Source organism: Cryptomeria japonica, chromosome 2 (assembly GCF_030272615.1).
Source record: "Cryptomeria japonica chromosome 2, Sugi_1.0, whole genome shotgun sequence".
Classification (NCBI taxonomy): domain Eukaryota; kingdom Viridiplantae; phylum Streptophyta; class Pinopsida; order Cupressales; family Cupressaceae; genus Cryptomeria; species Cryptomeria japonica.
Window position 1 is genome coordinate 666,767,997 of NC_081406.1, and position 14,324 is coordinate 666,782,320.

Consider the following 14,324-nt stretch of genomic DNA (forward strand, 5'->3'; position numbering starts at 1 on the left):
TCCAAACCATGTCTTCGACATAACCAAGTGATCTCCAGATGGTAACAAGTCATCCTCAGTATAGGTGAACAATATAACTTATCGGTGAACAATATACTAGTGACTATGCATAAGTCACTGAACATGTCAGTTCAACATAATCATAGATCTCTAGAAGGATAAGTGTTGACATCAATGACAAAACTAATGCAACACATCCATAATACCAAAAATATCCCCTTTTGGCATTGATGGCAACACTAGATGAAAAAACATCTAAGTGCCAAAAACAGAATACCAAAAACCAAAAACCAACAATCTCCATAATAGATCAATACTAGAAATCAAAACCAAAATGCAGAGAGTATATGTCTCTCCCCCATTGAATAATCTTTCCCCCTAGGATAATGTTTCTGATGGGAATGGGTATGGGATAGACTAGCCTAGTCTATGCTCTTTTATCCTTTCCTTGCATCACCAGGTGTTCTAACCACATCCTAGGGTCTCTAGGACTTCCCTTACTTGTGGAATCCCCTAAACTTTCCCAATCCACCCACCAAAAACTTGTAATACTTCTCCTAAGGTCTCACCTACTCATGAGATTCAAAAGAACCCTTATTTAGGCTAATAAGGGTTTGGCTTGTCCTACACCTTCTTAGGTCCTAGCAAGGATAGGATAGGTCTTAGACATGGTTTTCCATCCATTCATGTGCCCCCAAGAGGTTTTAACCTTCCGTTTCCTTACCGATCTCACTATTTTGCTTTTTTTCCTACAAAATAGGGCTACAACGAATGTGCCCAATTAGGCCTCTATTCCGGACTTTTAGGGCTCCCTCTTGCAAACAATGCACACACTTGTGAATCTTCCCAAAAGGAATACTAATTATTTGTCAAGGGCTCAAATATTTTCCTATTTTTGGGCCTCCAAGTGTTCGTACACTACCCTAGGTGAATTTTGGAGTTTTTGAGGGCTTTTACAAGGGTTTTAAGGCCTGTCTGGGTCACAGTGATGGTTTGGTGTTCTTACCACCTTGTCTAGATTGGTGGAAGCTCCTCCTTCTCACCACTAGTTTTCCACACACCCCTCTACAACTCCTCCAAAGGGTGCATCCTCCTCTGACCTTCCTTTCTCTCTCGGACCTTTGCAACCTTAACCCTTCCTAGTTGGGCACTATCCAGTCTCGCCTAGGAGTGGGTCTTTGGATGGCTTCCCTACATCTTCAAGGGCCCTACTTTCTCTAAGGTAATGTATAGGGTCTACACTCCTATTCCCCATGGTTTCATGGTGATTCCACAATGGGGATAGGAGTTGTCAACCCATTGACACAAAACAGTCCAAAACTAGACAGTGAAAGAGTGTTTTAAAAAATATTTACAAAGGACTCAAAACCTGCACAACACACTAAAACTAATTTCTCAAAATGGAAGAGTAAACACAACACAAAGCTCTCAACATATTTTAGTCTGCAAAACAATCCATTATCAGTCTTTGATGCTCCATTTGTGCCGACTGGCAACAAAATTACAGTCACAGTCAAGGTCTCTTTTCTTGGTCCATACAAAAACTAACATCCAACACATCATTTTAGGGCTTGTAACAATATATAGTATTGTTTCCTCAGTTTGTGTGTGAAAATTAGGGTTGTCCATGCTAAACTAAGGTTTTTGACCTATTAGGTGGAAAAGTTGCTTGACAACTTTGAAAAGTTGTCATGCAACTTTTTGCAACTTTTGAGCAACTTTTGAAATGTTGCTTTTCTTGACTCCTAGACCTACATTGGGCTATCCTATGGAAACCACCATGCTAAAAGGACCCCAAAATCATCAATGGGACACATACCCTCTCCTCCACAAGAAACCTCAGCCAAGACTTGAGAACCTACGACCTAAATAAGACCAATGAGCTCATGCCTCTTATTACATTTACAATGGCTTCTTAAAGAAGCAAAACACCAACAAAAACCAAAAGGAGGATGACCTTAGAAGGGTGCTCCTACACCATACTCCCCCTCTACACAAAATTAAGGAACTAGGGGAGAAATGAGAGCTGGGTCAGTACCAAGTTTCTTGAACCTGCTCTCTTCAACCCAAGTGGCTTCAGACTCAGGTTGACCTGCCCATTTCACCAAGTGTTCCATGTAGACCTGGTGTCTAGTAGAATTTTTCACCCTTGAATCCAAGATCTCCTCTGCTATGGGCTACTTCATTTGAGGTAAGGCATTCACATCCAAGTCCTGCAGTACCTTGGCTTGATTCTCAGTTTGCCCTACTATTTCACCCTTGTATAATATCAGATCAACAACATTAAAGACTGGTGATATAGCCAAATCTGAAGGAAGATCAACCTTGTAGGCATTCTCACCATATTTTGACAGAATTCTACAAGGTCCTACCCTCTTCATTTGTAGTTTAGTAGGCTTTCCGCTTTGCATTCTAGCTTTGCTCAGATGGACCATCACATAGTCACCCACTTTGAATTGAACCTCTCTCCTTTTCTCATCCACTTTAGCTTTCAATTTTTGAGTAGACTCTAGGATGGCTCTCTTGACCTGTTCTTGGACTTCCTTGATGGTTTGGGTGAAGTCCTCTACTTGCCCACTCTTCATCTCCATGGAACCAAGTTCTCTTAGTTCACACACTCCCCTTAGACGTCTACCATAGACAACCTCAAAAGGACTCCTTCTAGTGGTCCTATTTACACTATCATTGTAGGCATACTCTGCTTGTGGAATGACTAGATCCCATGTCTGCCCATACTCCTTGGTTAGACACCTCAACAAGTTGCCTAACACCCTATTAATGACTTTAATTTGACCATCAGTTTATGGATGGTAAGCTGAGCTATATGATAAATTGGTCCCTAGTCTTTTCCATAAGGTTTTCCAAAAATGGCCCATGAACTTGTTGTCCCTATCTGAAACAATACTTAGTGGGAGTCCATGAATCCTTACAATCTCCTTAAAGAAGAGATGTGAAACATAGCTAGCATCATGAGTAGTTTTACATGGAATGAAATGGCTCATCTTAGAAAACCTGTCTACTACCACATAGATGCTATCCATACCTATCTTTGTCTTGGGGAGTCCTACTACAAAGTCCATGCTCACACACTCCCAAGGCCTATTTGGGACCGGTAATGGCTGATAGAGGCCTGCATTACTTGACCCTCCTTTGGCTCTTTGACACACACCACACTGCTCCACATACCTTCTCACATCCCTTGGCAATCTAGGCCAATAGTAGTACCTCTGTACTAGATCCAAGGTTTTATTGATCCCAAAGTGTCCACTTAGACTACCATTGTGTTTCTCTTGTATGAGATTTTCTCTCATGGATCCTCTAGGCACACATAACTGATTACCTTTGAACAAGAGACCACTTTGAAGAGTGTATTCTGCATACTCACCATGAAAATGATTCTCAAACTCCTTGAAGACCTTGTAGGCTGATGAGAAGTCTTCATCTACTTCATAGAGGTCCTTGAAACCTTCTATTCCTATGCTCTACAATTGTAACCCTTGGACAGTCAACAACTTTCTGCTTAAAGCATCTACCACCTTGTTGAGTTGCCCCTTTTTATGCTTAATGGTAAAGGTAAAGGATTGGAGGTATTCCATCCATTTCAAATGTCTATTGCTAAGCTTCTCTTGAGTGTTAATGTAACTCAAAGCCTGGTTATCTATGAACACCACAAATTCCTTTGGGAGAAGGTAATGCCTCCACTTTTTGAGAGACTGAACTAGTGCATACAACTCTAGGTCATAGGCTGAGTACTTCTTCTTTGCTTCATTAAGCTTCTCACTGAAAAATGCCACAGGCCTTCCCTCTTGACTCAATACACCCCCTATTGCAATTCCACTTGCATCACACTCCAATGTGAATAGTTTGTCCAAAGTAGGTAAGAGTAGGATGGGTTTTGTGGCTACTTCTTGCTTCAATAATTGGAATGCTTTATCAGCTTGTTTAGTCCATTTGAACTTAGCTTTAAGGCCTCCTTTTATGGTGTCAAGTACTAGTGCACATATACCACTGAAGTTCTTCACAAACTTTCTATAGAATTGGGCTAAACCATGGAAACTCCTAACTTCAATCCTTGATTTAGGGGCAAGCCAATTCAAGATTGCCTCCACTTTTCTTGGATCCATCTTCAAGGTTCCCTTAGACACCACAAATCCCAAGTAGACCAACTCTTGCTTCAAAAAGTCACACTTCTCTAAGTTGATTGCCAACTTCTCTTCATGCAACCTCTCTAGGACTAACCTCAAATGTTCTAGGTGCTCCTCTTTGGTTATGCTATAGATGAGTATGTCATCTAAGTACACCACCACAAACCTATTTGTGAAGTCCTTTAACACCTCATTCATCAACCTCATGAAGGTGCTTGGGGCATTGGTGAGTCCAAATGGCATCACAAGCCATTCATACAACCCTTCTATGGTCTTAAAAGTGGTCTTCCACTCATCACCCTCCTTAATTATAATATGATGATAACCACTTTTAAGGTCCAACTTGGTAAAATACATGGCACCGCCTAAACAGTCCATCAAATCCTCTATTCTAGGAATGGGAAATATGTACCTTATGGTGATCCTATTGATTGCCCTTGAATCAGTGCAAAGCCTCCACTTTTCTCCCTTCTTTGATGCTAGCACTACCAGGACTGCACATGGGCTGATGCTCTTCTTGATCAGTCCTTGATCCAACAACTCCTGCACTTGCCTTGCCACCTCCTTATTTTGGTCAGGTGTGAGATTATATGTAGCTTTATTGGGTAGGGATTCACTGGGAACAAAGTCTATTTGATGGCTAATAGACCTTCTTGGTGGAAGTGTTGCAAGTGCTCCATCACTCACTATGTCCTTATACTCTTGCAACATTTGCTTCACCTCCTTGGGTACCTCTGTCTGCAACTTTTCTTCCTCCTCCTTTGGCTTCACAAAGATGGCACACCTCGCTGTCTCCTCCTCATGTAGTGTAAGAACTCTTTACCAATATTTAGTAGGACACTAGGTGTTCTTGAGGTTCCCTCATCATTCTCTATCAGAGACTGAATCTTAAAGGTTCTACTATCCTTCTTGAAGGAAATTGAGTTCTCCTCTCCATCATAGATCACCTTCCTATCAAATTGCCAGGGTCTACCTAGCAGTATATGACAGGCATCCATGGCTAACACATCACAAAGGATCTTATCCTTGTATCCTCCAATAGAGAACTCTACCCAAGTCTCTTCATTGACAAGCACACTCTGCTCTTGATTCAACCATGTCACCTTGTAAGAGCTAGTGTGGGGTATCCTTGTGAGTTTCAACTTCTTGGCTGCCTCATCTGATATGATCTTATCAGTTGACCTTGAATCAACTATCACCTTGCAAACTTTACCAAGGATCTTGCATCTCACCCTAAACAATTCTCTCCTATGCTTAGGTTCATCCTTAACCGGCTGTCTTATCAAGACTCTATTGAACATCAGATTTTCTCCAATCTCTAATTCAATATGGTCCACCTCAGGTGTCTTGCTTCTTGATGTGTCTTCATGGGCATAAGCAACCCTTTTTCCACTGTTTGATGATGTAGGCTTGTCAGGGCATCTATAGGTTGGGTGTCCCAATCGACCACAATTGTAGCATTTCATGGTTGCAAAGTAGGAACTACTCTTGCTAGTACCTCTACCCCTATTTGGCCCCCCTTGTGCACCTCTACCTTGAGAATGACCTCCTCTAAGGGTGGTCTCATTGTTATGCCTAATCAACTTGGACTCTCCTTGATTCCTTTGTTCACTTGTCTTGCTTTGGTAACCACCTCGGTGATTCATTTGATCTCTACCTCTGCCTCTACCCCTATTGTTAGAGTCTCCCTTCCTTTTGTTCCTCTCTTCTACCTTAGCAGCAAGTTGATGACACTTTTGGATAGTGGTAGGAGTCCATAGGCTTATCTCCTCTTGGATGTTCCACTTTAGACCACATAGATACCTAGCCACCTTGATGGATTCTTCTTCTTGGACTTTGGATCTAAGACAAAGCTTTTGAAACTCTTTTGTGTAGGAGGCCACATCAAGATCCTTCTACTTTAATCCATGTCTCTTCTTATGAAGTTGGACTTCATAATCCTCGGCTAACTCTCTCTTCTTGCAAGTACTTCCATGATGTCAAGGTTTCTCCCCTTAGTCTAGATTTGGCAACCTTAACCTTTTGGGATTCTGTCACACCCTCACACTCAAAATGGTTCTCCATACCCTCAATCCATTCCATGACGGTGTCAATATCCATCCTTCCGCTAAATAGTGGCAATCCTTCAAAAGATTTTGGATTCAAAGCCTTTATGGCCTTTACAAAAGGTTCTTCATTGATTAAGGGGTCTGGTTCAGGTATGATATCATCAAGGTCAATAACTTTCTTGCCTTTGTCATTGGTGTCTGAACCCCAGAGTCCATGTGCCCACTGATCAACCACTTCTTCTAGCTTATTCCTTATCTCACTCATAGCATCTTCAAGGAGTCTATTTTTCTCCTTCTGCTCTTCTACCTCCCTAGCCAGCTCTGTATTAGTGACCATTATGTTCTCCCCTACTAATTCACCAAAATATAGAGACATGCACGGTCCACCAAATCTTTAACTTGCTCTGATACCAATCTGATGGCAATGGGTATGGGATAGACTAGCCTAGTCTACGCTCTTTCATCCTTTCCTTGGATCACCAGGTGTTCTAACCACACCCTAGGGTCTCTAGGACTTCCCTTGCTTGTGGAATCCCCTGACCTTGCCCAATCCACCCACCAGCAACTTGTAATACTTCTCCTAAGGTCTCACCTACTCATGAGATTCAAAAGAACCCTTATTTAGGCTGATAAGGGTTTGGATTGTCCTACACTTTCTTAGGTCCTAGCAAGGATAGGACAGGTCTTAGACATGGTTTTTCATCCATTCATGTGCCCCCAAGAGGTTTTAACCTTCCGTTTCCTTACCGATCTCACTATTTTGCTTTTATTCCTACAAAATAGGGCTACAAGGAATGTGCCCAATTAGGCCTCTATTCCAGACTTTTAGGGCTCCCTCTTGAAAATGATGCACACACTTGTGAATCTTCCAAAAAGTAATACTAATCATTTGGCAAGGGCTCAAAGATTTTCCTATTTTTGGGCCTCCAAGTGTCCGTACACTTCCCTAGGTGAATTTTGGGGTTTTTGAGGGTTTTTACAAGGGTTTTAAGGCCTGCCTAGGTCACAGTGATGGTTTGGTGTTCTTACAACCTTGTCTAGATTGGTGGAAGCTCCTCCTTATAACCAATGGTGCTCCACACACCCCTCTACAACTCCTCCAAAGGGTGAATCCTCCTTTGACCTTCCTTGCTCTCTTAGACCTCTGCAACCTTAACCCTTCCTAGCCGGGCACTATCCAGTCTTGCCTAGGAGTGGGTCTTTGGATGGCTTCCCTGCATCTTCAAGGGCCCTTCTTGCTCTAAGGTAATGTATAGGGTCTTCACTCCTATTCCCCATGGTTTCATGGTGATTCCACAATGTGGATAGGAGTTGTCAACCCATTGACACAAAACAATCCAAAACTAGATAGTGAAAGAGTGTTTTACAAAATATTTACAAAGGACTCAAAACCTGCACAACACACTAAAACTAATTGCTCAAAATGGAAGAGTAAACACAACACAAATCTCTCAACATAGTTTAGTCTTCAAAACATTCCATTATCACTCTTTGATGCTCCATTTGTGCCGACTGGCAACAAAATTACAATCACAGTCAAGGTCTCTTTTCTTGGGCTGTACAAAAACTAACATCCAACCCATCATTTTAGGTTTTGTAACAATATATAGTATCCTTTCCTCGGTCTATGTGCCAAAATTAGGGTTCTCCATGCTAAACTAAGGTTTTTGACCTATTAGGTGGAAAAGTTGCTTGACAACTTTGAAAAGTTGTCATGCAACTTTTTGCAACTTTTGAGCAACTTTTGCAATGTTGCTTTTCTTGACTCCTAGGCCTACATTGGGCTATCCTATGGACACAACCATGCTAAAAGGACCCCAAACTCATCAATGGCACACATACCCTCTCTTCCACAAGAAACCTCAACCAAGGCTTGAGAACCTAGGACCTAAACTAGGACCTAAATAAAACCAATGAGCTCATGGCTCTTATTACATTTACAATGTCTTCTTAAAGAAGAAAAACACCAACAAAAACCAAAAGGAGGATGACCTTAGAAGGGTGCTCCTACACCAGTTTCCTAAACACAAAGTTTTTCTATAGATATCTCTCCCCCTTTGACATCAAATTCCAAAGCAATACAAATACCAAAACATACAACCAATTCATATAACTAATTACAATAACCAATTGTTATAACCAACTACTCCCCCTGAGAAGTAGCTCTCCTCCATCAAAGCTAGAAAAAGGTTTCTCTATTAATTTCTGTTGGTTTGATGTCAATCTTCAATTGTTTAAGTCTCTACCAGTGAGGGTATTACCCCAAGTTGCTCTCTGAGATATTCAAAGGTTTCCTTAGGCAAAGGCTTAGTAAAGATATCTGCAATCTTCTCTTTAGTATTCACATAAACCAATCTCACTTCTTTTGCTTCAACATTCTCTTTCAAAAACTTATATTTGATAGAAACATGTTTAGTCTTAGAGTGAAATACCAGATTCTTTGATATATCAATTGTTGTTGAATTATCACATTAAATGATTATAGGTTCTTTGCATTTTACCTTTATGTCCTTCGACATTTTCTTAATCCATAATACCTTAGTACAATTAGTTGTTTCTGCAACATATTCTAATTTTGCTGTTGATAATGGTGTATAACTCTGTTTCTTTCTCAACCATGAAATCAATCTGCTACCAAGAAAGAATACTCCACCAGTAGTTCTCTTTATGTCATCAACATCTCCTGTCCAATTTGCATCAGTGTATACACAAAAATCAAAATTTTCATCTTTAGGATACCATAAACCAAGATTTGTTGTGCCTCGTAGATACCAAAAAATCCTTTTCACTGTTGATTCATGATTTTCTTTAGGGTTACTCTGAAATCTTGAAACATTACTTATTGCATTCATTATATCAGGTCTTGTTTGTGTCAAATACAGTAAACCTCCAATCATAGATTTGTATCTTGTCAAATTAACAAGAGTTGAATCATCCTTCAATGTTAATTTATCAGTTGTAGTCATAGGAGTACTTACCGGTTTAGAGTTTTTCATACCAAATTTCTTCAGTGGTTCCTTAAAGTATTTTGTTTGACATATGAATATACCTTTATCAGTCTATGAGATCAGAAATCCTAAAAAATAATTTTATCTCTCAAATCATAGACATTTCAAATTCTTCCTGCATCTTATTAGCAAAGTCTTTACGCAATCCATCTTCTCCTCTAGAAATGATATCATAAAAAAAAACTTCAATAACCAAGATGTCATCATTAGTCACTTTTAAATATAAGTTGTTGTCAGCATTACCTTTAGTGTAACCAAACTTCAAAAGATATTTGTCCAATCTAGCATACCAAGCTCTAGGAGCTTGCTTTAATCCATACAAATATTTCCTTAATTTGCAAACCTTATCTTTATTATCTATCAATGAAAATCCATCTAGTTGTTCAATGTAAACTTGCTCTTCAAGATCACCATTCAAGAAATGCACATTTTACATTCATTTGATATACTTTGTAGTTCTTATGTGCTAAAAATGCAAGAAATAATCTGACTGCCTCAATTCTAGCTACCGGTGCAAAGGTTTCATCATAGTCAACTCCCTCTTTTTGTGAGTATCCTTTGCATACTAATCTTGCTTTGTTTCTGATTACCTTACCATCTTCATTAAGTTTCTTTCTAAATACCCATTTAGTTCCAATTACATTTTTGTCTTTAGGTCGGGGAACCAATATCCATGTATTATTCTTTTCAATTTGTTCTAATTAATCTTCCATTGCTTTAATCCAATATTTATCTTCACATGCCTCAATAACAGATGTTGGTTCAATTTGAGAAATTAAACATACCTCTTCATTTGTCAGTCTTCCTCTTGTCATAGCACCTTGATACTTATTTCCAATTATCTAACTTTCAAAGTGATTCAGTCTTACATACCTGGGTTTGTTCACTTGTTGTTGTTCTTTAGTCACTGTGGAATGATGTCGGTGTGACTAGATCCACATTTTGTACCAGTGCACTCTGTATTGGTTCATTTATGATCATCTCAACTACCGGTTCAGAATCTACAGACCTTGAATTTCCTCTAAATTTTTCATCTATCTTCACATTAGCAATCTCAATGATCTTCTGTAATCTTTTATTAAAACATCTATATGCCTTCATCTTAGATGAATAACCAATAAATATTCCTTCATCACTTCTAGGATCAAATTTACCAATATAATCATCTCTCTTAATATAACATTTTCTTCTAAGTATTTTAAAGTATTTAAGAGTAGGAGCATTACCAAACCATAGTTCATAAGGGGTCTTACCGGTTTCACCTTTGATGTGAACTGTGTTGAAAGTGTAAACCATTGTATTCACTGCTTCTCTCTAATACACATGAGGTAGATTTTCTTCCAGTATCATGCTTCTAGCTGCATCTAGAATAGTTTTGTTCTTCTTTTTCACAATTCCATTCTACTGAGGTGTCTGAGGTGCTGATAGTTGTCTTTCGATTCCATTCACTTCACAAAATGTATTGAACTCTTTAGATGTAAATTATCCTCCTTGATCTGATCTTAAACATTTGATTTTCTTACCAGTTTCATTCTCTACCTTTGCCTTGAATAACTTGAATTTTCTAAAAGCTTCTAATTTCTCCCTGAGAAAAGTAACCCAACACATTCTAGAATAATCATCAATAATTAGCATAAAATATCTATCTCCCTATAGACTTCTTGTTCTTGCTAGACCACACAAGTCAGTATGGATTAAATCAAGAACATTATTGGATTTCTCAGAAATACTCTTAAAAGTTGTTTTCACTTGCTTTCCCATTTGACATCCCTTACATACCGGATTATGAGGTTTTACAATCTTAGGTAAATCCTTTAATGCCTTAGTTGAACTGATCTTTACAGTGCAATCAAAATTTACATGACAAAGTCTCTTATGCCAAAACCAACTTTCATCAATATGTGCAATCAAGCATGTCTTTTCACTGTTAGTCAAATGAAAGACATTACCTCTAGTTTGATTACCAGTTGCAATCTCCAAACCAGTTCTATTCATGATTTTGCATTTACCATTCTTGAATTGTAAGTGAAATCCCTTTTTAGCTAATTGACCAACACTCAAAAGATTATGCTTCAAACCTTCAACATAATAAACATTGTCAGTATTGTGCCTACCATCAAAAGATATAGTTCCCTTTCCTTTGATCAAACAAGCTTTATCATCCCCAAATCTTACTAGACCTCCACTATATTCCTGAAAAGATAAGTATTTGCTTTTATCACCAGTCATATGATGTGAACATCCGGAATCTATAATCCATTCATCTTTTTCTTGAATTTCAGCTGCTAGGGCCTGCTCTATTGGTGGAATAATATGTCTCGGTTGATATTCTTTTATTGCAACAAAAGCCCATCCATTGGCTGTCAGTTCTTCATCAGAATCATCAGTAACTCCTTCATTGACATAGTAACATGATTTATCTCTGTTCTTCTTAAATTTGTATCTCTAATATTCAGGGTTAGGCTTATATGTCCTTTTAGCTTCTTCTCTCAATATTGCATATCTATCAGGACATCTAGATGCCATATGACCAAATTTATTGTAGTTAAAACATTTAAATGGTGCTTTACCTTCATACTTACTTCCAATAGAACCTTTAGGCATTTTCCTTGCAAATAGTGCTTCAAGCTCTTCCAGTTCTTCATTTCCCCTCCTGATATATTCAAGTTGTCTTCCATAAATTGCTTTCCAATCAGATTTATCAGATGATGATGATTCTTCAGATGATGATGCTTTGAAGGCCAAATCTGTCTTAATTGTAACAGCAGGACCACATTCCTCAAGCTCAAATGCTGAAAGTTTTCCAACCAAGGTGTCTCTAGATATTGATATATTAGGCATTGTTCTCAACTCATTAATAGAAGTCACTTTCATTTTATATGCCAGTGGAAAAGCTTTTAAAACTTTAGAAATAATTTCATCTTCACTTAAGGATCCTTCACAATATTGTATTCCTAAAACAATTTCACTAACCCTTTCCATAAAAGCATAAATTCTTTCATCTTCTTCCATTTTCAAATTTTCATACCTGACCCAGAAGCATTCCAGTTTCACAATTTTGACAATGGTATCTCCTTCATTCAATGTCTCCAATTTATCCCAAATAGCTTTAGTAGTAGATCGGTCTGATAATCCCATGATTTGCTGATCTGATAATGCGCTCAAAAGTACTTCTCTTGCTTTGCAATCATTCTCTTGATCCTTACCCAATGTTGGTGGATTAGGTTGATTCAATGTAGGACCAGCATAGCCAGTCTTTGTAACTTCCCATATGTCTCTTCCAACTCAATTCAGATGTGTCTCCATTCTGATCTTTCATATACCATAGTTAGTTCCATCAAGTTTTGGACTATCCTTCCTAAAAAAAATTGTTGCCATAGAATCTCCTCAAGCTATTAGACTTCTGCAAAAAGAGAACTTAGCTCTGATACCAATAGTTAGGACCCAAGAGGCAAATGAGAGGGGGGGAGTGAATAATTTATCTATTAATTTCATTTCAAATATAACTTAATCAAACATGATACTTAATACCGGTAAACCAAACTTAATGTCGGTTGATAGATTGACAGTTAGTATTAATACCGATGAAGCTTAATGCATAAAACGGAAATAGAAATAACATCCACAACTCATAACACAGAGATTTGTACATGCAAACCTTGTAAGGGTAAAAACCATGGTGGGAAACCTTATCCACAATCAGGTGATACTACTATAGATAGTATGCATAAACAAATGGGGTCTACACATGTAGAAAGGCCAACCGCCTAGAGCTCACTACTCAATCAAAAAATAGGATTCACACTGACTACAATTGGATGGTTAGATCCAATGAATGTACTGCTCAAAGTAGCATCTCCAATGTTGGATTCAGTATTGGTTAAGCTCTGATAATCACCTTCAAACCTTCCTTGAACCTTCTATATGGTCTGCTCATATGATCTTCAATATTCACACATACCATGTTATAATACCATGTACAATTATATTCGCTCTTTTTTTTATCTCACAAATGAGATCTTACATGTATACCAAAACCTAAGACCAAATGTGTAGGTTGTCTCACTAAGAATATTACAATTAAATCAATTACAAATAAGTCAAGATGTGATGTATCATGTCAGCTCAATACATTTACAACAATGTCCAATCAATAAATCATTTTCATAATGTGCCATGCTGATCTGGAATAGATAATGCATACCGGTCCATTACCTGGACCAATTTTCTAGTAACGGAAAATATTTCAAACCGATTAGACCAATAACCAAAATACCAAAACTAAGTATCCAAACCATGTCTTCAACATAACCAAGTGATATCCAGATGGTAACAAGTCATCCTCCGTGCTGGTGAACAATATACCAGTGACTATGCATAAGTCACTGAACATGTTGGTTCAAAATAACCATAGATCTCCAGAAGGATAAGTGTTGACATCAATGACAAAACTAATGCAACACATCCATAATACCAACAATAAGTGTTATTCATTAGAGTCTTATTCCTAAAGGAAGGGATTTTAGAATGAGTAGAAAACAAAGTCTCATAAGTGGGATTAGAAATCTCTTGAGGAGATCCATGAAGAGATTTGTTCATCACCAAGATTTCCTTATAAGGGGGGTGAGTGTTGAAAGAAGTAGAAGATGATTTGATTGAGGTGAGGTCATCATCACTACTAAATATAGCATTCACATTGAGAGACATTCTTTTAAATGCTTTGGTGGGATTAGAAGGATTATATCCAAATCCAAATGAAGCTTCATGTGTGTTATGTTCTAAAGGAACTTTAATTTTTTATTCATTTGCGCTAGAACCATTGCCATAATAGCCACTCTTAGCTAAAATCTGAAAACTAAGACCATAAAGGGATGCCAAATTAGAAAGAGAAGGTTGCTCCTCATAGGTCTCAGTGCTATATGAATTAGAGGAATCCTTTGAAGAATTATCTAAATTAGAAGCAGCCACAAAGTGGCTACTTAGTTGCTTAGATAAAGTGGGTTTCTCTTTAGGTTCCTCCTTCAATTTCTCCTTCTCAGTCTTAGATTCTTTCCAAGATACTCTATACTTTCCTATAAAAGTAGGGGTAAAGTCTATAGATCTCCAATCATCATTTGAGAGAA